Raw genomic sequence first — 27,281 nt, 5'->3', positions numbered from 1 at the left:
AAAGGGATTAAGCACCAAAGAAGACTTTCAACAAGCCCTAACAGCCTGGGTGGAGGCCGGAACACAACTTCCAGCACCAACAGAAGTCGATGGAGAAGGAGCACTCTTGACCGAAACCCCCGCACCAGAACGGGAGAGAGCAGAGTCCCCGACGCGGACCCACAGCATAGAGAGAGGTCTGTCTCGAGAAGAGATGACCGACCGAGAACGCAACCGAAACCATGAGCTAGAACTAGCGCGTTTGAAGATAGACGGAGAACTCAAGCTGGCCGAGAAGAAACTAGCCATCGAGCAGCTGCGGCTGCAAGGAGAACTGGAGGAGAAGAAACTCCAGAGAGAACACGAAGGGAAAAGACTCCAGCTGGAGCACGAGCGCGTCCAGAAAGAGATCGAACTGAAGACCTGGAACGAAGACAACAGGACCTCGGGGACCCATGAGGCCGTTCCCCGGTGGAACCCAAGGTCCACATCCCCAAGGATGTGGTCAAAGAATATTATAAAAACGATGATATCCAGCAATGGTTCAAGGCCTACGAAGTCGGCATGGCCTCCCACCGAGTTCCACGATCAGATTGGGGAGCCGGGCTGTGGGGACGATTCCTGAGTGAGGGGAGAGACACCCTCCTCGACCTACCGTCTGCAGAACAAACCTCCTACAGCCACATGAAAGAGGCCCTCCTCACAAGGTACGGGCTCACCCCTGAAATGTACCGTCAACGCTTTAGAGAATGCAAGAAGATTCCCGGCACCACCTGGGTGGAGTATGTCAACTTCTACAGCCGGGCCCTGGAAGGGTGGATCAAGGGCAGCAAGGTATCCACCTTCGAGGGGCTCATCGACCTCATTGCCTATGAACATTTGTCCCTGAACTGCTTTGTGGAACTCCAACAGCACCTCCTGGACAGCAAGCTGGCTGACCCCCGGAAACTGGCCGTCGAGGCCGACCGCTGGGTGAGCACCAGGGTCCCCCGGGCGCCCGGGGGAGATTCTGGCCGAAACGAACAGGGGCCTTCCCGCCCGAGGGGAGGAGGGGGTCAGAATAGACAGAGGGGATCCCAGATAGGGTCCCCGCGAAGTCCCCCCAGAAACCAGCCCGGCTCCTCACCCCCCACAGCGCGCGCAGGGTTTCCCCCAGCCAAGCCAGGGCCAGAGTCAGCCAAGCCTGCTTCCATTGCCAGCAACCAGGGCATTATGCCAATGACACCCGATGCCCACTGTTGGAAAGGCGACCCCAGGGGAGACAGAAGATGTCTGACTGCCCGCCCCGAGACTCACCTCCCTCTATGGAATAGGCCGAGCGCCGTAGGGAGGCCTCCTTGGCGAGGCTCTTCTCCTACAATCGTACCAGCTGAGCAATCACACCACTACAGACGCACACCACACTACGGAGTATTCGCAAGTATCTTTATATAAGAGATGAAGGCCCGTTCTTAGCAGGTTAGCAGGCAGGGATCGAGGGATCCATAAAGTCGTGGTTTCGGGACTAAGGGGGTAGCGGGACAGTCTTGGCACCAACTAGTGCGTGGATAGTTCAAGGGGTCAGGCCGCGACAGCGTCAGCAGGGCCTCGGAGGTGGTTCAGCTTGGTCAGGCCGCGACAGCGTCAGCAGGGCCTCGAAGGTGGTTCAGCTTGGTCAGGCCGCGACAGCGTCAGCAGGGCCTCGAAGGTGGTTCAGCTTGGTCAGGCCGCGACAGCGTCAGCAGGGCCTCGAAGATGGTTCAGCTCGGTCAGGCCGCGACAGCGTCAGCTGGGCCTCGAAGGTGGTTCAGCTTGGTCAGGCCGCGACAGCGCAGCAGGGCCTCGAAGGTGGTTCAGCTTGGTCAGGCCGCGACAGCGTCAGCAGGGCCTCGAAGATGGTTCAGCTCGGTCAGGCCGTGACAGCGTCAGCAGGGCCTCGAAGGTGGTTCAGCTTGGTCAGGCCGCGACAGCGTCAGCAGGGCCTCGAAGGTGGTTCAGCTTGGTCAGGCCGCGACAGCATCAGCAGGGCCCCGAAGATGGTTCAGCTCGGTCAGGCCGCGACAGCGTCAGCAGGGCCTCGAAGGTAGTACTGGTGCACGAGTTCGGATCAGGATCAGCCGCGACAAGGTCAGCAGGGCTTCGACTACAAGATACAACTGGCGTCCTAATCCAGGGCTGGCCCAGATATAGGACTGGAGTCCTTTGATGTCCGGACCCTCGTGCCTGGGGGTCCGAGGGGCCGGGATGAAGGTGTCCAGACACCCAGCAGGGGGGTGGAGCCAGGGCCCAGGGAGGCTGGAGGGCGATCGACACCAGGCGTCCGGGGATGGCTGGAGGCCCATCGAAACTCCCCTCCTCCGGGATCCGCCAAGTGGCCACTCTACCACCTGGGAGGATCTTGGTGCCTCGATGTCGGGGCTTCGCTGGGGCCGGGGCCAGGGATGGCTGCGGCCACGTGCTCTGAACGTGATGGGCCCAAGATGGAGTCGGACCGGAAAGGGTGGCCTGGCATGGTCGCCAGAGTGGCAGTGTTGGCGAGCAGGGTCCGCTGGGGTCCCAGGGGGGGAGAGCCGTGGGTTGCCAGGGGGCCTGCTCTCGTCGATGGTTCGTGTCCAGGGGGGTTGACGGCGGGTCGACGGAGGCCGATGTCGTCCTGGGCCCGCCATGCGGGAGGGGTAGGACCACGCCACGAGGCCGGGTCCGACACACGTCTCCTCCAGCTGAAGGCAGGGAGAGTCACCCATCTTCCTGGGTATTCTCCTCGTCGAGGGGGAAGAAGCGGGACAGGCCGTCAGCGTTGGGGTGGTCGTTGCCAGGGCGATGCTCCACAGTGAAGTTCATCCCTTGGAGGGAGATGGACCATTGCAGCAGCTTTGGGTTTTCGCCACGCATCTGCATCAGCCACCGCAGGGGCCCGTGGTCAGTCTGGACCCGGAAGTGGGTGCCGAAGAGGTAGGGCCTGAGTTTCTTGAGGGCCCACACGACGGCATAGGCCTCTCTCTCAATGGTGCTCCATCGCTGTTCTCTGGCCAGCAGCCGCCGGCTGATGAAGGCCACAGGATGGTCAATCCCCTCGAGGTCAATCTGAGATAGGACCGCCCCAATGCCGTGCTCCGAGGCGTCAGTCTGGACTACGAACTCCCGGCTGTAGTCAGGGGCTTGGAGCACAGGGGTGGTGCACATGGCTGTTTTCAAAGTCTCGAAGGCCACCTGACATGCGGGTGTCCATGGTACTTTCTGGGGCCGGTTCTTCGAGGTCAGCTCAGTGAAGGGACCCACAATGCTCCCATAGTTCTTTATGAAGTGCCGATAATATCCAGTGAGCCCCAGGAAGGCTCGGACAGCTGTCTGGCTGACCGGGGGCTCCCAGGCCATGATGGCGTCAATCTTGGGTTGGAGGGGAGCCACGTGGCCGCTCCCCACTTGGTGTCCTAGGTAGGTCACGGACCCTTGACCTATTTGGCACTTGCTGGCCTTTATTGTTAGTCCGGCCCGTCGGAGGGCCGTCAGGACCTCCCAGAGGTGCTTCAGGTGCTCGGCCTAGTGGAGGCTGTACACTGCAATGTCGTCTAGATAGGCGGCGCTGAATTCTTCTAGCCCCGCCAGCACTTTGTTCACCAGTCTCTGGAAAGTTGCCGGGGCGTTTTTCATGCCGAAGGGCATCACCTTGAATTGGAAGTGGCCATCGGGTGTGGAGAAGGCCGATCGCTCCTGGGCGCCAGGGGTGAGGCCGATCTGCCAGTACCCTGCTGTGAGGTCAAAAGTACTGAGGTACTTGGCGGCTCCCAGGCGGTCGATTAGTTCATCTGCCCGGGGGATGGGATGTGCGTCGGTTCTGGTAACAGCATTTAGTCCCCGGTAGTCGACACAAAACCTGAGTTCTGGAGGGGTGCCAGGTGCGGCGGCTTTGGGGACCAGGACAACTGGGCTGGCCCAGGGACTGTCGGAGGGTTCGACCACCCCCAGGGCCAGCATTTTGGTCACTTCTGTCTGGATGCAGGCCCGAACTCGGTCGGGAACTCGGTAGGCCCGGTGTCACACTGGCTGGCTGTCCCCGGTGTCGACATCGTGGACACACCACTGGGTAACCCCGGGGGTGAGGGAGAACAGGTCCGTAAACTGCTCCAACAGCTCTTGGCAGTCTCGGCGCTGTGCGGGGGTCAGGTCGGAGGAGAGAGAGATTCCCTCGACGGAGCCGTCTTTCTCAGCGCACCTTAGGAGGTCGGGCAGGGGCTCGGAGTCGTCTTCGGCCCCATCATCGGTAGCTAGCAGCAGGCTCAGTTCTGTGTGGGCAAAATGAGGTTTGAGCCGGTTGGTGTGCAGAACCCGGAGGGGGTTTCGGGGTGACTCCATGTCCACGAGATAGGTGACGGGGCTCTTGCGCTCGATCACTTTGAAGGGGCCCGACCATTTGTCCTGGAGGGCACAAGGTTCGACCGGGGTCATGACCCAGACCTGCTGGCCGGGCTCGAACTCGATGGATAAAGCGTTCTGGTCATACCAGCGTTTCATGTCTTCCTGACTGGCCTCAAGGTTGGCCTCGGCAAGGGCCCGGAACTTCCGAGTCTGGCTTTGGAGGGTCAGGAGGTACCAGTAGACATCCGGCGGGGCGTCTTGGACTGTAGTTTCCCAGACTTCTTTGACCAGGCTGAGGGGACCTCGGACAGGGTGCCCGAACAAGAGTTTGAAGGGGCTGAACCCCAGGGATTTCTGTGGTACCTCCCGATAGGCGAACAGGAGGCAGGGCAGCAGGACGTCCCATTTGCGGCGGAGGGGTTCTTCTAGGCCCTGGATCATCCCCTTGAGTGTTCAGTTAAACCGCTCCACAAGTCCATTCCCTTGGGGGTGATAAGGGGTGGTGAACTTATATGTGACCCCGCACTGTTGCCACAGGGACCGCATATACTTCGATATAAAGTTCGTGCCCCGATCGCTCACAACTTCTCGGGGGAACCCCACTCTGGAGAAGATCCCCATCAGTGCTCGGCCCACCACGGGAGCCGTTATGGTTCGTAGGGGGATGGCTTCGGGATAGCGGGTGGCATGGTCCACCAGGACGAGGATGAAGCGATGCCCTTGAGAGGTTCGGGGGTCTAGGGGCCCCACGATGTTGATCCCCACTCGCTCGAAGGGAGTGGTCACCACTGGAAAGGGTTGGAGCTGGGCCTTCATCTTCCCCCCGCTCTTTCCGCTGGCTTGGCAGGTCGGGCAGGTGCGGCAGTGGTTATGCACATCGTTGCGCATTTTTGGCCAGTAGAAATGGGTCACCAGGCGGCTGTAAGTTTTGTCCTGCCCCAGGTGCCCGGTGAGGGGCACATCGTGTGCCAGGTTCAAGAGAAAGTCTCTGAATCGTAGGGGGACCACCAACACTCGGCTGGCCCCCAGCTCGGCAATTTTCTGTTCACTGTATAGGAGGCCGTGGTCCCAGTATATCCAGTGGGACCCCGAGGTGTCCCCGGCAGCTTGGGCTGTGGCTTGCTGCCGGGTCCCCTCGAGGGAGGGGCAGGCCTTCTGTTCCTGCCGGAATGGTTCTCGGGTGGGACCACCCTCCTGGCGCCATTGGGCTAGTTCGGGTATGTCGCTGAGTTCGGCGCTGCCTTCTCGGTCATGCTCTGATGGCTCGGGCTCGGATTCTTCATTGACTGCGGGCGGTGGTGGCGCGGGCCACTCCGGCTCTTCAGTCGGGGTGGCCTCGGTAGCCGCCGGGGCCCGGGCAGTCATAGATCGCGTCGTAGCGCAGACCCACTCTGGTAGTCCCATTATTCCTAGATGTTCTCTCCGCTCGACTTGGGCCCAGGGAGAGCTCTCAAGGTCGTTTCCGAGGAGGCAGTCCACGGGGGCGTCGTCCCGGACGGTCACCTTGAGGGTGCCGACACCCCCCCCCCACTCGAAGGGGATTCGGGCCATCTGACACAGAGTCTCGGAGTTGTCGGCGGCCCTCACGGGGCATCGCACGTTGGGTATGATCTGTTCAGGGGTCACCAAGTAGCAGCGGACGGCCGTCACACTGGCTCCCGTGTCTCGGAGGGCTTCGGTCCGTCGTCCATTGATGTGGACCCACTGACGGTATTTTTGAGTGTTGCTCGGTAGAGGGGCTTGGGGGACCATGCCTCTTTCGCCCAGGCAGGCTAGGGCCATGGCGGCCGGTTCATACTCGGTCTGATCTTCATTGTAGACCTCTTGGCATTCTTCTTCCCCTTCCCCCAGGGCTGCAGCAGCGAACTGGCGGGTCGGAGGCCCGGTGGTGCCGGGGCGCTGGTTCATGGGGCAGAGGGGGTCACTGGCATAATGACCGGGCCGCTGGCATCTGTGGCAAGTAATGTTCGGGCGGGGCCCCGGCCGTGCTGGAGGGGGTCCTCTTCTGGTCAGGGTTGGCGAATGTTTATTCTGGGGGGACCCCGAGGCGGGCTCCGGCACGGGGCCGCCGGGAAGTCTCGGCTCCTGTTCTGGCCTCCTCCGCCGCCACGCTGGCGGGGTGCCCCTGGCCGTTCCGTCCCGTTTCTCCAATCGGGGTCCGGGGGACCCGGGTGCTCACCCATCGATCAGCCTCGACGGCGAGTTTTCATGGCTCGGTCAGCTTGCTGTCGAGGAGATGCTGTCTGAGCACGACAAAGCAGTTGTTGGAGAGGTGCTCCCAAACGATGAGTTCGAACAGCTGCTCGTAGGTGGACACTTTGCTGCCCTTTATCCATCCTTCCAGGGCCCGGCTATAAAAGTTTACGTATTCCACCCACGTGGTACCGGGGATCTTTTTGCAGTCTCTGAACCTCTGTCGGTACATCTCGGGGGTGAGGCCATACCGGGTGAGCAGGGCGTCCTTCATGTGGTCATAGGAGGACATCACTTCCTCTGCCTGCTCGAACAGGGTGTCCCTCCCTTCGCTGACAAATCTCCCCCATAAGCCGGCACCCCAATCTTTTCGCGGGATGCGGTGCGCGGTCATGGCAACTTCATACGCCTTGAACCATTGCTGGATATCGTCATTCTTGTAGTATTCTTTGACGATATCTTTGGGAATGTGGACCTTCGGGTCGGCCGGAGGTGGAGGGTCCCGGGTTATCGCGGCGCCAGCCTCTTCGGTCTTGGACTTGATCTCTAGTTCTTTGAGACCACGCTCGTGTTCGTACGTGAGCTTTTTTTCTTCCAATTCCCTTTGCCTCCGCCTCTCTTCCAGATCTCCTTCTAATCGTAGTTGCTCAATGGCCATTTTCTTTTCTGCTAATTGAAGTTCTCCATCCAGCCGGAGTCGGGCGAGCTCTAGTTCATGGAGCCGACTCCTCTCTCGCTCTCGGGCGTCTTCGTGGGAGAGGCCCAGTTCTCTGTTGGTGGTTCTCTCTTCCACTGTGGCTATGACCGTACTCAGGGGTACTTCTAGGATAATGTCATCGTTAGCCTGGGGTGGGGTCACTCCGGTCTCCACCCACGTTTGCAGCGCGTCTTTGAAATCGTCTTTTGTGCTTAGTCCGGTGGTAGCGATACCCAGGGCTTTGCAGAATTGTTTGAGTTCTTTATGGGTGTACTCCTCTAATCGTTCCTTCTGGAAATCTGTGGTCGTTCCGGTTTCCTTAGTAGTCATCGTGGTTGTGGGTCTCTGTTAGTAGTGGCGAATTACTCGCTGTACGATTTGCGCGGGCTCGGATCCCGTCGCTTGCCACCAATGTTGGAAAGGCGACCCCAGGGGAGACAGAAGATGTCTGACTGCCCGCCCCGAGACTCACCTCCCTCTATGGAATAGGCCGAGCACCGTAGGGAGGCCTCCTTGGCGAGGCTCTTCTCCTACAATCGTACCAGCTGAGCAATCACACCACTACAGACGGACACCACACTACGGAGTATTCACAAGTATCTTTATATAAGAGATGAATGTAAATGTAAATGTATTTCGATTTATATAGCGCACGAATCACCCAGGGGTCTCAAGGCGCTTGCTTAGGGAACCCGTCCTGGTATTCCCCTGTGAGATACCCCGGCAGGGTATCCACAAGGTGAAAGCCAGGCATCCCGCCGCGAGGGGCCGTAGTGGAGATTAAGCAAGCTATTGCCCAGAGTCGCAGAGTGTGACCCCGTGAGTCGAGTAGGCACCGGAGCGAGAATTGTCGAGTCCGTGGAATTTTGAGCCCGAGACCCGCCGAGGCGGGGAATCGAACCCTGGTCCACGGCCAATCTCAGCTTCCGGGTCTGCCGCCTCTAACCACTGAGCCACGCTTCTCCACATTCTCCACATGAAGGCACGTTCTTAGCAGGTTAGCAGGCAGGGATCAAGGGATCCATAAAGTCGTGGTTTCGGGACTAAGGGGGTAGCGGGACAGTCTTGGCACCAACTAGTGCGTGGATAGTTGAAGGGGTCAGGCCGCGACAGCGTCAGCAGGGCCTCGGAGGTGGTTCAGCTTGGTCAGGCCGCGACAGCGTCAGCAGGGCCTCGAAGGTGGTTCAGCTTGGTCAGGCCGCGACAGCGTCAGCAGGGCCTCGAAGATGGTTCAGCTCGGTCAGGCCGCGACAGCGTCAGCAGGGCCTCGAAGGTGGTTCAGCTTGGTCAGGCCGCGACAGCGTCAGCAGGGCCTCGAAGGTGGTTCAGCTTGGTCAGGCCGCGACAGCGTCAGCAGGGCCTCAAAGATGGTTCAGCTCGGTCAGGCCGCGACAGCGTCAGCAGGGCCTCGAAGATGGTTCAGCTCGGTCAGGCCGCGACAGCGTCAGCAGGGCCTCGAAGGTGGTTCAGCTTGGTCAGGCCGCGACAGCGCCAGCAGGGCCTCGGAGGTGGTTCAGCTTGGTCAGGCCGCGACAGCGTCAGCAGGGCCTCGAAGGTGGTTCAGCTTGGTCAGGCCGCGACAGCGTCAGCAGGGCCTCGAAGATGGTTCCGCTCGGTCAGGCCGCGACAGCGTCAGCAGGGCCTCGAAGGTGGTTCAGCTTGGTCAGGCCGCGACAGAATCAGCAGGGCCTCGAAGGTAGTACTGGTGCACGAGTTCGGATCAGGATCAGCCGCGACAAGGTCAGCAGGGCTTCAACTCCAAGATACAACTGGCGTCCTAATCCAGGGCTGGCCCAGATATACGACTGGAGTCAAATGATGTCCGGACCCTCGCGCCTGGGGGTCCGAGGGGCCGGGATGAAGGTGTCCAGACACCCAGCAGGGGGGTGGAGCCAGGGCCCAGGGAGGCTGGAGGGCGATCGACACCAGGCTGGAGGCCCATCAAAACTCCCCTCCTCCGGGATCCACCAAGTGGCCACTCTACCACCTGGGAGGATCTTGGTGCCTCGATGTCGGGGCTTCGCTGGGGCCGGGGCCAGGGATGGCTGCGGCCATGTGCTCGGAACGTGATGGGCCCAAGATGGAGTCGGGCCGGAAAGGGTGGCCTGGCATGGTCGCCAGACAGGCAGTGTTGGCGAGCAGGGTCCGCTAGGGTCCCAGGGGGGGAGAGCCGTGGATTGCCAGGGGGGCTGCTCTCGTCGATGGTTCGTGTCCAGGGGGGTCGAGGGCGGGTCGACGGAGGCCGATGTGGTCCTGGGCCCGCCATGCGGGAGGGGTAGGACCACGCCACGAGGCCGGGTCCAACACCCACTGTTCAATAAACCCGCCGCTGCGGGGTCCCCAGCGCGCCACATAGCCTCTGTAGCCCTAGAAGAGGAAGGGGAGGAGGATTACGAGGGGGGTGACCCCGCCGCCATGATGTTAGTCTCCCTGGGTGATAGGGAGATGGTCCCAGGAGCCCCCCTGCCCGACAACACGGAAAAGTACCGACAGCAGGTGAGCGTCAATGGTCACCACATAGGGGCGCTCTGAGACACCGTGGCCAGTATTACCGCAGTCAAGCGTCACCTAGTCACTGAAGCCCAAATTGTTCCCCACATTTCCTGCAGGGTGATCGCAGCGGACAACTCTGTTCGCACCTGCCGGATAGCTCAAGTCCCGTTCGAGTGGGGGGGCGTCTCCGGAGAGTTACGAGTGGCGGTCCGCTCAGACATGCCTGTGGACTGCCGGCTCGGCAACGATCTAGAGAGCTCTCCAAGGCAGCGGGTGGAGAAAAGGACCCACCTAGAGATGGTGGGCCTGTGTGAGCACCCGGTCAATGACCGCCCGAGGGGCCCCCCCTGAAGGGGCGACCCCTGAGACCGCACCGCCACCCCCGAGGACCCCGAGGTCCCCGAAGCCTCTGAAACCCCTGAGCTGTCCCCCGGAGAGAGCTTCTCCTCCGACGCAGGTCCCCTCGGCCCTGACGTCGAACCAACCCCGAGCTTGGACGACCTTCCTGAGCTGGCCCAGTGGCGCCAGGAAGGCGGACCATCCAGAGAAGAATTCTGCCTAGAACAGACCTCCTGTCCATCCTTGGTTGGGCCGCAGCAGCAGGCCGCCGCCCAGGCCGCCGGGGACCAGTCCGGCTCCCACTTTGTCTATTGGGAAAACGGCCTCCTGTACAGCGAACAAAAGTCTGCCGAGCTAGGGTCAGCCCGAGTGCTGGTGGTACCCCTACGCTTCCGCGGCTTCCTCCTGAACCTGGCCCATGATGTGCCCTTGGCGGGGCACTTGGGCCAAGACAAAACGTACCAACGCCTAGTCACCCACTTCTACTGGCCGGGCATGCGCTCCGATGTGGAGGCCCACTGTAAGTCCTGCCCCACGTGTCAGTCCAGCGGAAAGAGCGGAGGGAGGCGCAAGGCCCCCCTCCAACCCTTCCCGGTGGTCAGTAGCCCCTTTGAGAGGGTGGGAATCGACATCGTGGGCCCCCTCGACCCCAGGACCTCCTTGGGTCACCGCTTTATCCTTGTCTTGGTGGACGATGCCACCTGCTACCCCGAAGCCATTCCCCTCCGAACGGTGACAGCCCCCGTAGTAGGGCGAGCCCTCATGGCAATTTTCTCTCGGGTGGGGTTCCCCCAAGAAGTCATCAGCGACCGAGGGACCAACTTCATCTCAAAATACATGAAGTCCCTCTGGCAACAATGTGGCGTGACATACAAATTCACTACCCCCTATCACCCCCAGGGTAACGGCCTGGTGGAGCGATTCAACCGGACCCTCAAGGGAATGATCATGGGACTCAAAGAGCCCCTGAGGCGTAAGTGGGACGTCCTCCTTCCCTGTCTCCTCTTCGCGTACCGCGAAGTCCCCCAGAAGTCCCTGGGGTTCAGCCCCTTCGAGCTCCTCTACGGGCACCCCGTCAGGGGGCCCCTCAGCCTGGTCAAGGAAGGGTGGGAGACGGCGGCCCCAGAGCCCCCTCCAGATGTGTTTCGATACATTCTGGCCCTCCGGAACCAGACTAGGAAGTTCCGAGAACTGGCCGAGGCCAACCTCGAGGCCAGTCAAGAAGAAATGAAGCGGTGGTATGACCAGAATGCCACTCTGGTCGAGTTTCAGCCCGGACAGCAGGTCTGGGTGATGGCCCCCGTGGAGCCCTGTGCCCTGCAAGACAAGTGGACAGGGCCCTTCAATGTGGTGGAGCGCAAGAGCCATGTGACCTATCTCATCGATGCGCAGTCCCCCAGGAACCCCTTGAGGGTCCTCCACATGAACCGCCTCAAGCCCCACTTTGCCCGGTCCGAGTTGAGCTTGCTCCTCGCCACGGACGATGGAGAAGAAGAAGAAACGGAGCCTCTCCCCGATCTCCTGTGTGCAAAAGAAAAGATGGCTCCCTAGAGGGAGTGAGTCTCTCCTCCTCCCTCTCTCCCGAACAGCGCGAGGACTGTCGCCAGTTACTAGGACAGTTCTCGGACCTTTTCTCCCTCACCCCCGGCATCACCAACTGGTACGTCCACGACGTGGACACCGGGGACAGCCCACCGGTACGGCACAGGGCCTACCGAGTTCCTGACAGAGTCCGGGCCTGCATCAAGGCCGAAGTATCCAAGATGATAGCCCTAGGAGTGGTCGAAGCCTCTGACAGCCCATGGGCTAGTCCCGTGGTCCTGGTTCCAAAGGCAGCCGCCCCCGGGGCCGTTCCCGAGCTGAGGTTCTGCGTTGACTACCGCGGACTCAACGCAGTCACCAGAACCGATGCACATCCCATCCCCCGAGCAGACGAGCTTATTGACCGCCTAGGGGCTGCTCGCTTCCTTAGCACGTTCGACCTGACCAGTGGATACTGGCAGATCGCCCTGACCAAAGGAGCTAGGGAGAGATCCGCTTTTTCCACCCCAGATGGTCACTACCATTTCCGGGTGATGCCCTTCGGGATGAAGAACGCCCCGCCACCTTCCAGAGGCTGGTGAACCAGGTACTGGTGGGGTTGGAAGAGTTCAGCGCTGCGTATCTGGACGATATCGCTGTGTACAGCTCCCACTGGTCAGAGCACCTCCAGCACCTCTGGGCGGTGCTGATGGCCCTGAGAAGGGCTGGTCTCACCATTAAGGCCAGCAAGTGCCAGATCGGACAAGGATCCGTAGTTTACCTCGGACACCAGGTCGGAAGGGGCCTCGTAGCCCCCCTACAACCCAAAATCAATGCCATCGTGGCCTGGGAGGCCCCCACGACCCAGACGGAAGTGCGGGCGTTCCTAGGGCTCACGGGGTACTATCGAAGGTTTATCAAAGGATACGGCAGCATAGTCGCACCTCTCACGGAGGTAACCTCCAAAAAACAGCCGAAAAGGTCAGCTGGACCCCCGCCTGCCAAGAGGTGTTCGAGACTTTGAAAGACGCCATGTGCACTGCCCAGTCCTACAGGCCCCCGACTACTCCCGAGAGTTTGTAGTTCAGATGGACGCGTCCGAGCATGGCATCGGAGCCGTCCTGTCCCAGGTGAACGAGAGTGGCCTGGACGAACCAGTGGCATTCATTAGCCGGAGGCTACTCCCTCGAGAACAAAGGTGGAGCACCATCGAGCGGGAGGCCTTCGCGGTGGTATAATCTGAGGCCGAGAAATACGAACTAATAAAAGTGGGTTTTTTTCCCTCCAAGTACTATTTTTGAAAGCGCAGCTCTCCCATCTGAGAAACTTGCTTATTTTTGTTTTTCGAACCGCCATCCGGGTTCCGCTGCTAGGGCCGCGATTGCCCAAAGTCTTTGGGGTGCAGCTGACGACGTTAGGTCGACAGTTCTGGTTGGTCTAAGGGAGTTGCCCTAGACTGACAGAAGTATTCCTTAGCAGAAACAACCTCCCATCGCGGGCAGCACTTTAGAGAGGATGGAGTTTTTCGAGATGGAGAGACCTGCCAAAACAATGAACTTTAAAGCCAGGATACGTAAAATGATGACAAAGAAAAGTTTTTTGATATTGTGCATTTTCATGTTATTCAGTATGATAATGTTTTTAATAGGATATGTTTTATTCTCTTTTCAAGTAACATTTGCACCCACTACATCGCCCATACCTCCTCCTACTGTTTCCTCACACTCTTTTCAACCTCTTCCTGAACATGAATCCGCTAGGAGATTAGAGTTTATTAATAACTCCTTTGTTCAGCTCTTGCACCAACACCAACTTGTAATGAACACGACTAACTGTTGGGTGTGTGGTCTTATGCCTCACACAACGGATAAAGGTATCCCTTATCTGGTCCTGCCATTCAGCCACAATGGTTCTGTGTGGGCATATAGAACAATGTTCATCTACGCACGTGAAGTCCACCCCTTACGTTCTACAAAAGACAATCCTAAGAATAGTGCTCTAGTTAAGGGTATAGTCGACATGATTAAGAAAGAGATTTCTTATGAAACTACCCCGGAAGATGAGAAACTTGCATATATAGGATGGAACGTAACTGGATATGGAGCTACTCTGAGTGAGAAACAGCAAGCTAAGAGATCGTCCCCGATTTGGATTGTACCCCATCAGGGTCACCTGTGTCTGCAAGGTATTGGCAAGAATCCCAGAGCTCAGTTAGGGAAGAGTATTTGTACTGAAACGTATGTTTTTGGGTCTCAGACTTCCCCTGTGTTTTTAGCGGCTAAGGGTACCTATTTCATCTGCCATGATAGAGCCTATATATGGTTGCCCCCTGACTTTTCGGGCTCATGTTTTGTTTCGTTCCTGTTGCCTCCCACCTACACAGCAGCGGCAGATTACCACAAGACAAGGATAGTTAGAGGTGTCTTGAGTAAAGAAGACACTGCAGGACAAGAATTTGGGGACTTCGCAAAGGGTTTTCTGCCGTTCTGGGGACCCATGGTTAACAGCAGGAACATAAGGCAATTGACAAGGGTGGTTGAATCCACAGTAGTTGAATCTGCTGGTGCCCTTAGTAACTTGACTGCTGAGCTCCAGTCAGACCGTCTTATGACCCTTCAGAACAGGGTCGCATTAGATGTCATACTTGCAGACCGAGGTGGGGTATTTAAATTGATCCAATCGAGTTGCTGTGTTTTGATTCCAGATAATGCTCCAACAGTGTACCAGGCCATCTCCAAACTGCATAAGATTTCCGAATCTATTCATGTGGATAAAGGAGATTGGTCGTTAATGGGATGGTTCTGGGAACTGATATCCGCCTGGGGATGGAAAATTCTGATGGTCATTGGGATGGTCTTAGCCATTCTTTTCCTGTTCTGTCTGTGCGTGTAGTGTGCTCCTGCAATATGTGGCCTCAGCGCTACATCATGTGTAAGGAAGCCTGTATCAAAAGACGAACTAAGTAATAGAATGATGTTACAGCAACATCTCAATGACTTTAGGAATATAGACCTGGACTCAGATTAGCATGAGGATAGGTTAATTGCCTATGTAAGGGCAAAAGGAGGGTTTGTAGTTCTGAAAATTCTGGACTCGTGAATAAAACTTTGTCGTAGTATGACGATTTTGGTATCAAAAGACCGAGAATGGCTAGTACACTATGTACAAGCATTTTCGTCATATTCCAGTAACGATTTCACCTCGAAATCGTTACTTTCGTCCTGAACCCTTGGCTTCCATTTTGTGTACGGCAGCCATTTTGCGGGTTGCCCTCACATAGGCTTATAATACAGCTAAATTTGATTCCAAAGGACACGTACACCTTAATTGACTTTTCTCTGTGCCGCTCGCTGAGAGGATTTTTGCTGTTTCCCTGACGCCCTCGCTACAGGAGTAGCTGCCTGAACTGCCTAGCTGTAAGGGACCAACGCGGTGAACGCTGTGGCCGCAGAGGAGGTGAGAGGCGCTGGCCCCGGGACTGCGAGGACCAGCATTCACCAACAACAGCTGGTCCTCTTCCCACGTGAGCCGCGCCCCCTCCCAGTGCCACGCCACCACCTGTGAGCCCTTAACCTCTCGCGGCCCCCGCTCCGCGGGAGCCGCTCGCGGAGAGGATTTTTGCTGTTTCCCTGACGCCCTCGCTACAGGAGTAGCTGCCTGAACTGCCTAGCTGTAAAGGACCAACGCGGTGAACGCTGTGGCCGCAGAGGAGGTGAGAGGCGCTGGCCCCGGGACTGCGAGGACCAGCATTCACCAACAACAGCTGGTCCTCTTCCCGCGTGAGCCGCCCCCCCTCCCAGTGCCACGCCCCCACCTGTGAGCCCTTAACCTCTTGCGGCCCCCGCTCCGCGGGAGCCGCTCGCTGAGAGGATTTTTGCTGTTTCCCTGACGCCCTCGCTACAGGAGTAGCTGCCTGAACTGCCTAGCTGTAAAGGACCAACGCGGTGAACGCTGTGGCCGCAGAGGAGGTGAGAGGCGCTGGCCCCGGGACTGCGAGGACCAGCATTCACCAACAACAGCTGGTCCTCTTCCCGCGTGAGCCGCGCCCCCTCCCAGTGCCACGCCCCCTCTCTGCTAAACAGAATATAAACAAGTAAAGTAATGCGCAACGCGGGACACGCGCGGGTCGGAGCCCGGGGCGAAGCCTGGGCCAAGGGTGGGCCCGTCCTAGCCCGTCACAGACCGGAGGAGACTGGGCTGGGCCCCCCCATAACACCTACTATATGGTAAAGCCCCTTACAAGAACCCGCTAGCAGCTTAACGATAGGACTTAACAACAATCAAATCCGTAAACATTTGCTGTCAAATTGTCTTGCTCACCTGAATTAGATTAAAAGCATAATGTCCCCAAGAAGCACCAGAAGTAACGCCAAAAAAAACATGACGAGCGCAGTAGGCCCCATCGACCAATTTATCACTAAAGTAAACCAAACCATAGATCAAACTGTGCAGATGATCGAACGACGAGTCTCTTACGAACTGGATCAAGCTAGACGCTTGATGACCATCTTGCCGTCCTGACGAGTGGTCGCTCCCCTCGCATCCTCCTCCTGATTACTGTGGTATCGTTCAGCTCTTCTGCTTGCATTTGATCCGCTCGCGCGCTCCTCTAACTCAATCCCTGTACATTATTGAATAATTGCATTTTCTTAGCGCCTTGACTACGTGCACCGCTAGACACTATTTACTGCACTGTAGTGGCTCCATTTGCATTGATTGTGATTACATTGTGATAGCGCTTCGTCTGAATGCACCTCTGGCCATTTATTCTGAACTAGACTGTGATCGTGTGAAAAGCGCCTTAGAGTGTACTTATTTTGCATAGCGCTTTGCCTGCGTGCATTTGACTGCTCATTTCCTTGGGCTGAAATCACTTTCTACTTAGCGCTTCCACTCCACGCTTGTACACGCTCCCACTGCAGCAGTACCCATACTATACCTGGCCCTCAAAGCGCCCCTTTGCCCCCACTGCCAGTGCCCCTTCTCACCCTGCATTGCTGCGTTTGTTGTTGTTGTTGCTGCCATTTTAGCTGTTGACCCGAGCCCTCCTTCGACCTCGCTCCCGCCTCCCTGCTGCCCCTCCCACGCTCCGCCCCCTCAGCTATCCATTTCAATGACCAATGCTCCAACGTGCAGCGTCCACGCGCTGCGGCCGCGCCGAAGGTGCGCCAAAGGTAAGCCCGTCTACGCCCGTCCGCGCCTGGACCGCGCCTAGCGCCAGACCCCCTGGCCCCCGTACCACCCACCCCACCCGCATCACATATGACGCCTCCACCCTCTTAGCCCTTAACCCCGGCCGCCTCCCCAACTGCGCCCTAGCCGCTCCTGGACACACCCATGGACCCTTCACATGCAACTCATGCAAGTATGACAGCACCAACACTATCTCCTCATCCACTAACACCAAACAGATTTCCGACACCAACCACCTAAAATGCATCCTGCTCAACACCCGCTCGGTCCACAGACACGCCATCGACCTTTGGAATCTACTAGACACCATCTCTCCGGACGTCGCCTTCCTAACAGAAACATGGATGAACGCCTCCTCAGCCCCAGACATCACCATCGCCATCCCGGAAGGCTACAAGATCATCCGAAAAGACCGCACCCACCATACAGGAGGAGGCATCGCTATCGTCCACAAGAATTCCATCCGCATCTCAACCAGCTCAGACGTCAACCTCGCTAGCGCCGAGCACCTTCACTTCCAGATCCACACCGACCCCAAGACCACACTCAGAGGCACCCTCCCCTACAGGCCACCAGGACCCCGTGCACAATTCAGTGAAGACATCACGGACTTCATCACCCCACACGCCCTCCCCTCCGAGGACTACATTCTACTGGGAGACCACAATTTTCACCTGGAAAAAAGCAACGACCGCAACGCCACCACCCTTCTGGACAATCTCGCCAACCTCGGACTTAAACAACTTGTTCATACCCCTACTCACTACGCAGGTCACACACTCGACCCTATCTTCACCTCCAGCAAACATATCTCCTTCAGTCACACCACAGTTCTCCACTGGATGGACCACCACTGCGTTCACTTTACCTACAAAAAGACCGCAACCCACAACCATCCTCAACCTACTTTGCGAAGAAACTGGAACAAAATCACCATTGACCAGATTACCTCATCGCTTCTTCAAAACTCCCCCGCCCACTCCTCGTACCCCAACCAAGCAGCCATTAACCTCAATCAATGGCTAACCAACAGCGCCGACATCCTAGCACCTTTGAAAAAGCGTCAAATCAAACCAGGCAACAAAAACGCATCCTGGTTCAATGATGATCTTAAGAAATCCAAGAAACACTGTCGCTCCCTTGAGAAGGCCTGGAAAAAAGACCCAAACACCAGCACCAGGGATGCATTCAAAAACGCCACCCGCATACACCACCAACTGATTCGGACTGCCAAGAGAGCTGCATTCAAAGACCGACTAGACAACAACGCCCACAACAGCAAGGAATTATTCAACATCGTCAAAGAGTTTACCAACCCCACTGCCAACTCCAACGACATCACTCCCTCTCAAACCCTTTGCGACTCCCTAGCTTCGTTCTTCCACGACAAAATCGCTGACATCCACAACAGCTTCGACAACCACCCCGGAGACCAACCCACACAACTTTCTGCTGTACCTTCACCCCCCTTGAACACCCTTAATGACTGGAACCCAATCTCCACTGAGGACACCATCTGCCTGATGAACTCCATCCACTCAGGATCCCCCACAGACCCATGCCCTCACCACATCTTCAACAAAGCAGACTCCATCATAGCTCCACACCTCCGAGACGCCACCTTCCCGGAAAGCTGGAAACACGCCGAACTCAGCGCCCTTCTGAAAAAACCCACAGCTGACCCCACCGAACTCAAAAACTACCGCCCCATCTCGCTCCTCCCATTCCCGGCCAAAGTCATCGAGAAAGCTGTCAACAACCAGCTCGCCACCTTCCTCGAAACCAACAAATCCCTCGACTCTTCACAGTCCGGCTTCCGAGCAAAACACAGCACTGAGACCGCACTCATCGCAGCAACAGATGACATTCGAACTCTACTGGACAATGGAGACACAGTCGCCCTCATCCTCCTTGACCTCTCCGCAGCCTTCGACACAGTCTGTCACAGCACCCTGCTACAACGCCTCAGAAACATCGGAATCCAAGGAAAAGCACTTGAATGGATCACCTCGTTCCTTGCCGGAAGAACTCAGAGAGTCCGCCTCCCACCATTCAAGTCAGAGGCCTCTGAAGTCATTTGCGGCGTGCCACAAGGATCTTCACTCAGCCCCACCCTCTTCAATGTATACATGAGCCCCCTCGCGGCCATCGCACGCCAACACAACCTCAACATCATCTCCTACGCTGATGACACTCAGCTAATCCTCTCACTCACCAAAGACCCCAACACCGCCAAAACAAACCTACATGAAGGAATGAAAGAAGTAGCCGAGTGGATGAAGCACAGCCGTCTGAAACTGAATTCAGACCAAACAGAAGTCCTTATCTTAGGTACCTCCCCCTCCGCCTGGGACGACTCTTGGTGGCCAGCGGCCCTTGGAAAAGCACCCATCCCGACGGACCACGCACGGAACCTGGGCGTCATCCTGGACTCCTCACTCTCGATGACCAGACAAGTTAACGCCGTTTCATCATCTTGCTTCAACATTCTCCGCATGCTCAAAAAAACATTTCGCTGGATCCCCACCGAAACTAGAAAAACGGTCACCCACGCACTGGTTACAAGCCGACTGGACTACGGAAACACCCTATACGCCGGTACCACCGCAAAACTTCAGAAAAAACTCCAACGCATTCAGAACGCAGCAGCCAGACTCATACTAGACATCCCACGTAAAGACCATATTTCTGGTCACCTGAAAGACCTCCACTGGCTCCCCGTCAATAAACGGATAACATTCCGCCTCCTAACCCACGCACACAAAGCACTTTACGAACTCGGACCAGAATGCCTCAACACTCGACTCTCCTTCTACACCCCCTCCCGCCAGCTGCGCTCTTCCAATCAAGCCCTCGCTGCTGTTCCACGCATCAACAAAACCACCATGGGAGGAAGATCCTTCTCCTACCTGGCTGCTAAAACATGGAACTCACTCCCCACTCACCTTCGCCTCACTCAGAACCACCTAGCATTCAGAAAGCAACTTAAAATGTGGATATTCGACCAGTAATTCCCCACCCCTCTTCAAGCGCCTTGAGACCCTCTGGGTATGTAGCGCGCTATAAAATTCATTGACTTGACTTGACTTGACTAGACGCTCATCAATGGGAATGATAGCACAGGCACAAACTCCAAAAGCCCATTCTTTAAACAACATTAATCTGGAAACGAATGTCGACATACATGCTATGCCAAACACGGTCGATCTATCGGTGTCTTCCCAACTATCAGACTCACAACTGACTCAGGGCCTTGAGCAGACACCGGCCATTTTTCGTAGCCCTCAGCTAATATCAAATGAGTTAACACAGGCTGAATCAAGAGGAACTAGGGAAGGAGCAATCCCGAAAAAGTATTTTCATACAGCCGAATCACATATAGATCCTGATCCACTCTTCATGCCGTACGACCTAAACAATCATCAAACTCATTGTATTATTAAATCCATTACAACAACAGAACCCAGTAGTAACATTAATTCAGACGTTCTTATAGTCGAAGATCGCAACGACACAGCTAATTCTAAGCAGATCTATCAAGAAACGGCGGCACCTTTTTCAACAAAAAATGGTAACAACGACAAAACAAAGTCACCATGGCTAAAAGAGATAGCGGAAATTGTGAAATATCACCTACAACCCATCCAGAAAAGCTTAGAAATTATAGAAAAGCAAGTAGCAACATTAATTGCTACCTCAAAAACAGCTTCTAATTCAATAAATAAAGATCTTGTAATTTTACCTGGATCAATGGCCACATTAGGGAACGTCAAGACCACAAGTAACCCGCAACAACCATGTAGCAGAGTGGCCACCACAAATACTACCACCCTAAAAATTGGAGATCCAGTAAACAACACAAAAAAATCAGCTCGCCCACCGAAAGTGAAAATTCCCCAAGAAATTACCACAACCGCTCCCGCACTGCAAAAACCTTCATTAGGAAATGACCCGCCAGCAAAAGTATCATCCGCAAATGCCCCTCCCACACCACTCGTACAAAGTAAGTCACGCTACGATCAAACACATAGACAAACTAACAACGTAGAACGACCAAACAAACGACGACCAACATCAGTAAATCTCCCACCGGAAGCAGCACCTTATGTAGCCATAATAACAGGAGTTCCAGAACTGAATAACCAAGCAGACGAACCAACCTGGTCCTTGCTAAATAAAACCCGCCACTGGTTGAATATCAACAGACCCAATCAATCAAATAACATCACCAGAATTACTACAGCGAGAAGGGTCCCTTGGATAGGCCCCCAACCAAAAACAATCCCCGGGGACTGCATAATAGTTAACCTTGAAAACCCACGCGCAGTGGACTACATATGCTCATGGGAATCGCCGGGAACCAACGCAGGGATGGATGTAAAACGGCTATCCTTCTTTTACCCTCGACAAGTCCACCGCTTCGAGGACCCTACTCGGCATCTAAACTGGACCTGAGACCGACCTGATCATGGTATAAATAACTGGAACCAGGAAGACTGGGGACACGAATACAACCAAAGAAAATGGCATCAAGGAGAATGGAGGCATGATAACAGACACCAAGGCGACTGGAAGACCTATGGTAGGAGGGTACCCCAACCCTCCTACAGGGAACCCTGGGCCGGAATACCAACCTTCAATAGCTACAGCTGCCTAGACATGGTAGATTGACCACCATCACAAAATTACTACCCGTCTCTCTGTCCAAGCACTAGACCCCACTCAATCTCTCCAGATAACCATCCAAAGAGCAAGATGCCCAATAAATCTGCAAGTAAGTTAAAGCATGGATCACATAACTTCACAGAAAAAACAAAAACCCAACCCATGGTAAAACAGGAGCAAGAGTCACAATGCTGTCTTGAGGAACATATCAGACCTTTAATTACGGCACAACCCGTCTCAAACAAGCAAATAAATACTCCACTCTTGAATCTTGACCTCCCCCTCACACTACCGGAAGCAGTTAACATCGTTCAGTCTTTGTCGCCTGTTAACAACAGTAAAAACTGTAACAGGAACATGTTATTATGGAACGTGGCGGGATTAGCAACTAAACAACTTGAACAAAGTTTCTTAGAATTAGTCAACTCAAATGACCTAATTTGTTTACAAGAAACATGGCTCAACGACCCAATCCACCTCACGGGATTCAGAACATACTTTTCACAAGCAATAAAAAGAAACTCAGGGAGGAGCAAAGGCGGCCTAATCACGTACATTTCCAACCTTTGGTCGTGCCGCGAAATAACGCCTGTCTCTCTCCACCATAATTATCAAATCATTAATATTAAAGGAACAAATCAAGAGGTCTATACCATCATTAATTTTTATAATATTTTGACGCCGACGGAACTGAACAAAGTTTTAAGTGAAATCTCCGAGACAGTAAACGATCTAAAAATAAAATACGCCAAAGTTATACACTCATTAATCTGGGGAGGAGACTTTAACCTTCACATCTGCAACAGCAGTAACACTACTATCTGTGGGATTACAGATGAGCAAGAAAATCCACTAACCCACTTTGTTCACACGGCAGAAGGTACTAACATGCAGGCTGTAATGTCCGAGCTAGACATAGGGTTTGCGAACTTGATAATGACCCCCATAACTCAATTTACTCCTACCTTTCATGGAAGAGGTGCTGAAACGTTAATAGACTACATCTTAGTCTTCAACAACAAAGCCTCACGCATAAAGTCTTTCGAAGCGGACGACAATTCACTCAGCGACCACTTCCCACTTAGACTGACGTATGTTGAACCCGATCACCGCAACGATACACCTAAGGCCTACCCGGGTTTGCTCCAACATGAAGCCTTAACGTTAAACAGACTAAATGGATATACTCTTAAGTGGGGCAACGTAGATCATGAAGCAACCACAGCAATAATAATTAAAAAATGTAGGAGAGAAATCGATAAATGCTTAGATCCGTCATCAAGCCCCACAGAGATTATGAAAAGTTATCAGGTAATAGTGAAAACCATAAGCAATGAACTAACTAAATTTAGTAAACGAAACAACGTACCACAAAAGGGATGGTTCGACACTAACTGTACAAAGGCATACTCCGAACTCAAGAAAGCCCTTGCACGCAAAGAAAGAAACAGAATAGAGGTAACTAAACTTAGAAAATCTTACATGCTGGCAATCAAACAAAGAAAAATGGAGTTACGAGCAAACCTTTGGACCCAACTGTTAAACAGCAGCACCTTAAGAGACAGCACAGCCTTCTGGAAAATAGTCAAGAGTCCTTTTTTAACAGAAAATAACGACGGTCCTTCTTTGGACGTAGCTATAAATGCGGAGGACTGGGTTCAACACTTTTCAGGGGTCTTCGGAGAGATTAAACCGGGAGATTCAATATTGCCTATCCCTCTCCCACCGGTGAAATATCCCATTGAAATACAGTTCACCATAAAAGAAACAGAGAAAGCAATAAAGATCGCAAAAAACGGCAAAGCACCCGGACCAGACTCGGTCCCAATGGACCTTTACAAATTTCTACCAGACTTATGGTCTCCCCTCCTAACAAAAGTACTAAATGCAGCAAAGGAGACCGAACTCCCTAATTCCTGGTCAACATCGATCCTGGTGCCTATTTTTAAAAAGGGCTGTAGAGACAATCCGTCTTGCTACCGTCCCATATCCCTCCTGGACTCAGTAGGAAAGATGGCAGGGAGGATATTACTCGATCGACTCCAGGAGTGGTCAAAGGAACATGGAGTACTCTCAGACCTACAATACGGGTTCAGGGAAGGTCTGAGCACCGTGGATCAAGTTTTAAATTTGACATTATTGGCTGGCAAATATGTCACAGTAAAAAAATCTTGCCTACACATGGTGTATGTCGACCTCACTGCAGCATTCGACTGTGTGGAACATTCGAAACTATGGGCCATAATGCTGCAAATGGGGATCGAAACACCAATAATCGATTTTCTGCGTGAACTATACTCTGGAGCCAAGGGGAAAGTACGTTTTGGGACAGCTGGTCAACTAACAAACAGCTTCCCAATACAGAAGGGGGTCAGACAAGGGTGCGTGCTGGCCCCATTTTTATTCACGCTTTATACTAATGGGCTTGAAGTCGCAATGTTGCAGGGCGTAAAAGATCTCCCAGAAGCTGGCCGCCGTCAGATTCCAGCATTACTATATGCCGACGATGCGGTAATTCTCGCACGAACCCCGGTCCAGCTTCAGCGGGCATTAAATAATTATTGCACCTTCATGACAAATTTAAACCTAAAAGTGAACATAAAGAAAACCTTCGTGATGCATGCCGGCTGCAAGGGAAGTAAAGTGAAGAAAATTTACGTGGACAACCTACCCCTCGGAAGAACTAAAACGTACCCCTACTTAGGGATTACCATCGATGAGGCCTTTAAATGGAAAGAAGCACTCACATCCCGAAAGTTATCTCTGATAAGATCAGTTGGAGCCCTAAAAGCATTTTCTCTTCGGCTTGGCAAAAAAACCCCCACGGAGATGATCAAAATTTACAATGAAAAATGCGTTAGCACAGCTACTTTCGGATCGGGAGTCTGGGGAGTAACAAATGTCGACCAATTACAGATAGTCGAAAACGCTTTTCTAAAATTTCTATTAGCAGTTCCAAAGAGTACAACAACATTTGGTTGTCATCTAGAACTCGGAATTTACCATATCTCCGATATCATCAAGATCCAGCCCATCATGTTATGGCGCAGAATATGGGTCACGGACGAGTGTCAGCTCACAAGAGCAATAATCCAGGACTGCATGAAACTTGAGAACATGTTAAAGATTAGATGGCTGGGATACGTAAAATCTTTCCTCTCAGATATTGATCTCCAAAGACTTTTTGACGAACCACTATCAGTGACAGACATAACAAAAAAAGAATTAAAAACCCTCTGTCTGTCGCACCTCTCTCAACTTCGGACGCTAAATGAAATTGGAAAGCCAACAGCCCAACATTGTCTATTAATACAGTTGGTCCCAACCATTCAACCGTAACTGCAATACGATCTGTCACAATTTGAAAAACTACTCCTCACTCGCTTCAGGTTTAACCTTTATCACTACATGGTCTTATTCCCCACCCAGAATGTCTGGGTACAAACTGCACCAGTATGTCCTTGCGACTCAACATCTTCACAGTCCACAATCCATGTTCTCTTTTTCTGCAAATTTTATGACTTACTACGCAGGAGGTGGTTATTACCAGTACTGAAAGTTGTGAAAATTCGTAGGTGCCGCCCGGCCTACTTGGCACTACAATTTTTGGAAAACAGCCTAATGACAAAATCAGTGGTACAGTACCTAAAACTATGTCTTAGACATCGTTCGAATTTACAAAATAACAACAACTTTCTAATATAAAAAGTATTCTTTCTGTAAAATGTTTTATTTTTTAATTAAGATTTTAGTAACGAACTGAATTTAATGTTTTACTCAAAATGGTTATTGTATTTTGTTCTTTTATGGTTTTTTCAAAAATTTGAAACCGAATAAAGATGATTTGATTTGATTTGATTTGACTTTTCTCTGACCTGGGCAAGCTGGAACCATTGCCCCAGGCCAAACCTGTTTGGTCAGTTCCTCTCCCAGTGGCCGAACGAGATAGCATCAAGGCACAACATGCCATAAACCCTTTTCATCGCACACACACACCCTGCCTAATCTTGATCACACCTGTCCCTGCTCTTTCTCTCCCACTTGCTTTATGATGAGGAGGTGCCCGTTTTTATTGGGGGTCCACCGATATCTGATGGAAATGTTGGGCCTTGCCGGGTAATTTGTTGTGGGCTGGACAAACTGAAATGTGGGCTTGTCATCATGACTCTGCTTTTTCTTTGTAGTGAAAATATGTGAATGGGCTACTGTAAATCTGAGAATGTTTGCCTGGAGCTTAATATTTTGTATAAAAAGAGAAGCCTGGCTTTGTAAGATTGAGCAGTCTCCTGAGAATATACATTCCGTGTTGTTGTACTTCTAGGACGCCTGTTACTTGGTTGCAGCCAATAAATTCGATCTTTGACTTCACCTAGAAGACTCTGAATTTCTGTGGTCTAAACAAGAAAGTACCCGAGGTCTTTGGGTGTACCTTGACACCACTGGGTTACCGGTTCGGTACCGGTTTTGAAAAACCCAGTACCTCAAATTAGAGACCGCATTGGAGCGAGATGTGACTCGAGAAGCACTGCATATTCACCACCTTAAACAATTGGAATGTAAAACTTTGGTTACTGATACGGCCAAGATGATGAGTAGGGAACAGCAGGGACGGTTATATGATGTGGGCGATAAAGCAGGAAAATTGATTGCCTGGCTGGACAGAAGGGAGATAGCGAGTCGTGTATTTCCGGTGATTGAGAAATTGGATGGTGTGTGTGTAACGGACCCTGTTGAAATTGTTGAATGCTTTGCTGATTATTTCTGAGAGGGGTATACCTCGGTGTCCGGCAGGCCCGAGGAGGATTCTCAGTTGTTGCTTAAAGATATAGCACTGCCGTGTTTGTCAGAATCAGATCGGGATTGTTTGGATGCCGCACCCTCTGTGGATGAGGTGGCTCTTGCGCTGCGCTCCATTTGTTCCGGCAAGGCTCCAGGTCCCAATGGCCTTCCTATAGAATTGTATAAATTACGCCCTGATACCCTAGCTCCCTATCTCCGAGATATATTTTTGGCTGCGCGAGAAATTGGCACCCTCCCTAGGGATCAGCGTCTTGCGACCATTGTGGTGATCCACAAGGAGGGCAAGCCACGGGATCGCTGCTCGTCTTATAGACGCATTTCGCTCTTAAATGCGGATCCTAAGATTCTCGCCAAGCTACTCGCTAATCGTCTGATTACGGTGATCAGCGACCTGATCCATCCGGATCAGTCGGGTTTTATCCCTCATCGTAACACGGCATTAAATTTGCGACGTTTGCATGGTGTTCTCGCGAGGGCCCCGACGTTGCGTGAACCGGCCATCTTGGCGTCCTTGGACGCCACAATGGCCTTTGACACAATTGAATGGTCCTATCTCTGGGCCGCACTCGCCAAGTTTAGATTTGGCGCTGGCTTTATTGGTTGGGTCAAACTTGGCTACAGTGGGAACCTTCAATGAAAGGCATACGTTGGACTCCGGAATTTGAAGATCGTATCTCCTTATATGCGGATGATATTTTATTGTACCTTACATCTCCCCAAAAAATCGCTTAACGTATTGTTCGACGTGCTTAACTCCTTCGGGACGAACTCGGGCCTCGTTATCAATTGGTCAAAATTCTATATCTACGTGCTCGAGTGTGATGTCCCTCGTTTACCACGGGGCTGTCCCATCCAGTTATCGCAGTCTGGTTTTAAATACTTGGGTGTGTTTATCTCGCTGGATCCGGCGGTTCGCTACGAACGTAATTTACTCCCCCCACTCCAAAGGTTGCGATCGGATGTAGAGCGCTGGCTTAGATTACCGTTGTCTCCCTTGGGGCGTGCGGGCCTTTTTAAAATGATGTCATTACCACGATTTCTATACGCATTTAAGAATAGTTTTGAT

At 53.6% G+C, this 27,281-nt stretch overlaps 1 protein-coding gene and 1 pseudogene across 1 annotated transcript in view; one reads left to right on the top strand and one right to left on the bottom strand.

The window, feature by feature from the left end:
• LOC147693211 (NACHT, LRR and PYD domains-containing protein 3-like) overlaps positions 1-27,281 on the bottom strand; it is a 187,135-nt gene that overhangs the window by 152,240 nt on the left and 7,614 nt on the right. The window lies entirely within an intron of this gene.
• On the top strand, positions 13,073-14,584 carry LOC147693212 (endogenous retrovirus group PABLB member 1 Env polyprotein-like; annotated as a pseudogene).

This window comes from Lissotriton vulgaris, chromosome 8 (assembly GCF_964263255.1).
Source record: "Lissotriton vulgaris chromosome 8, aLisVul1.2, whole genome shotgun sequence".
Lineage (NCBI taxonomy): Eukaryota > Metazoa > Chordata > Amphibia > Caudata > Salamandridae > Lissotriton > Lissotriton vulgaris.
Note: the sequence above shows the minus strand (reverse complement) of the source record. Positions and strands in the feature narration are given on the sequence as shown.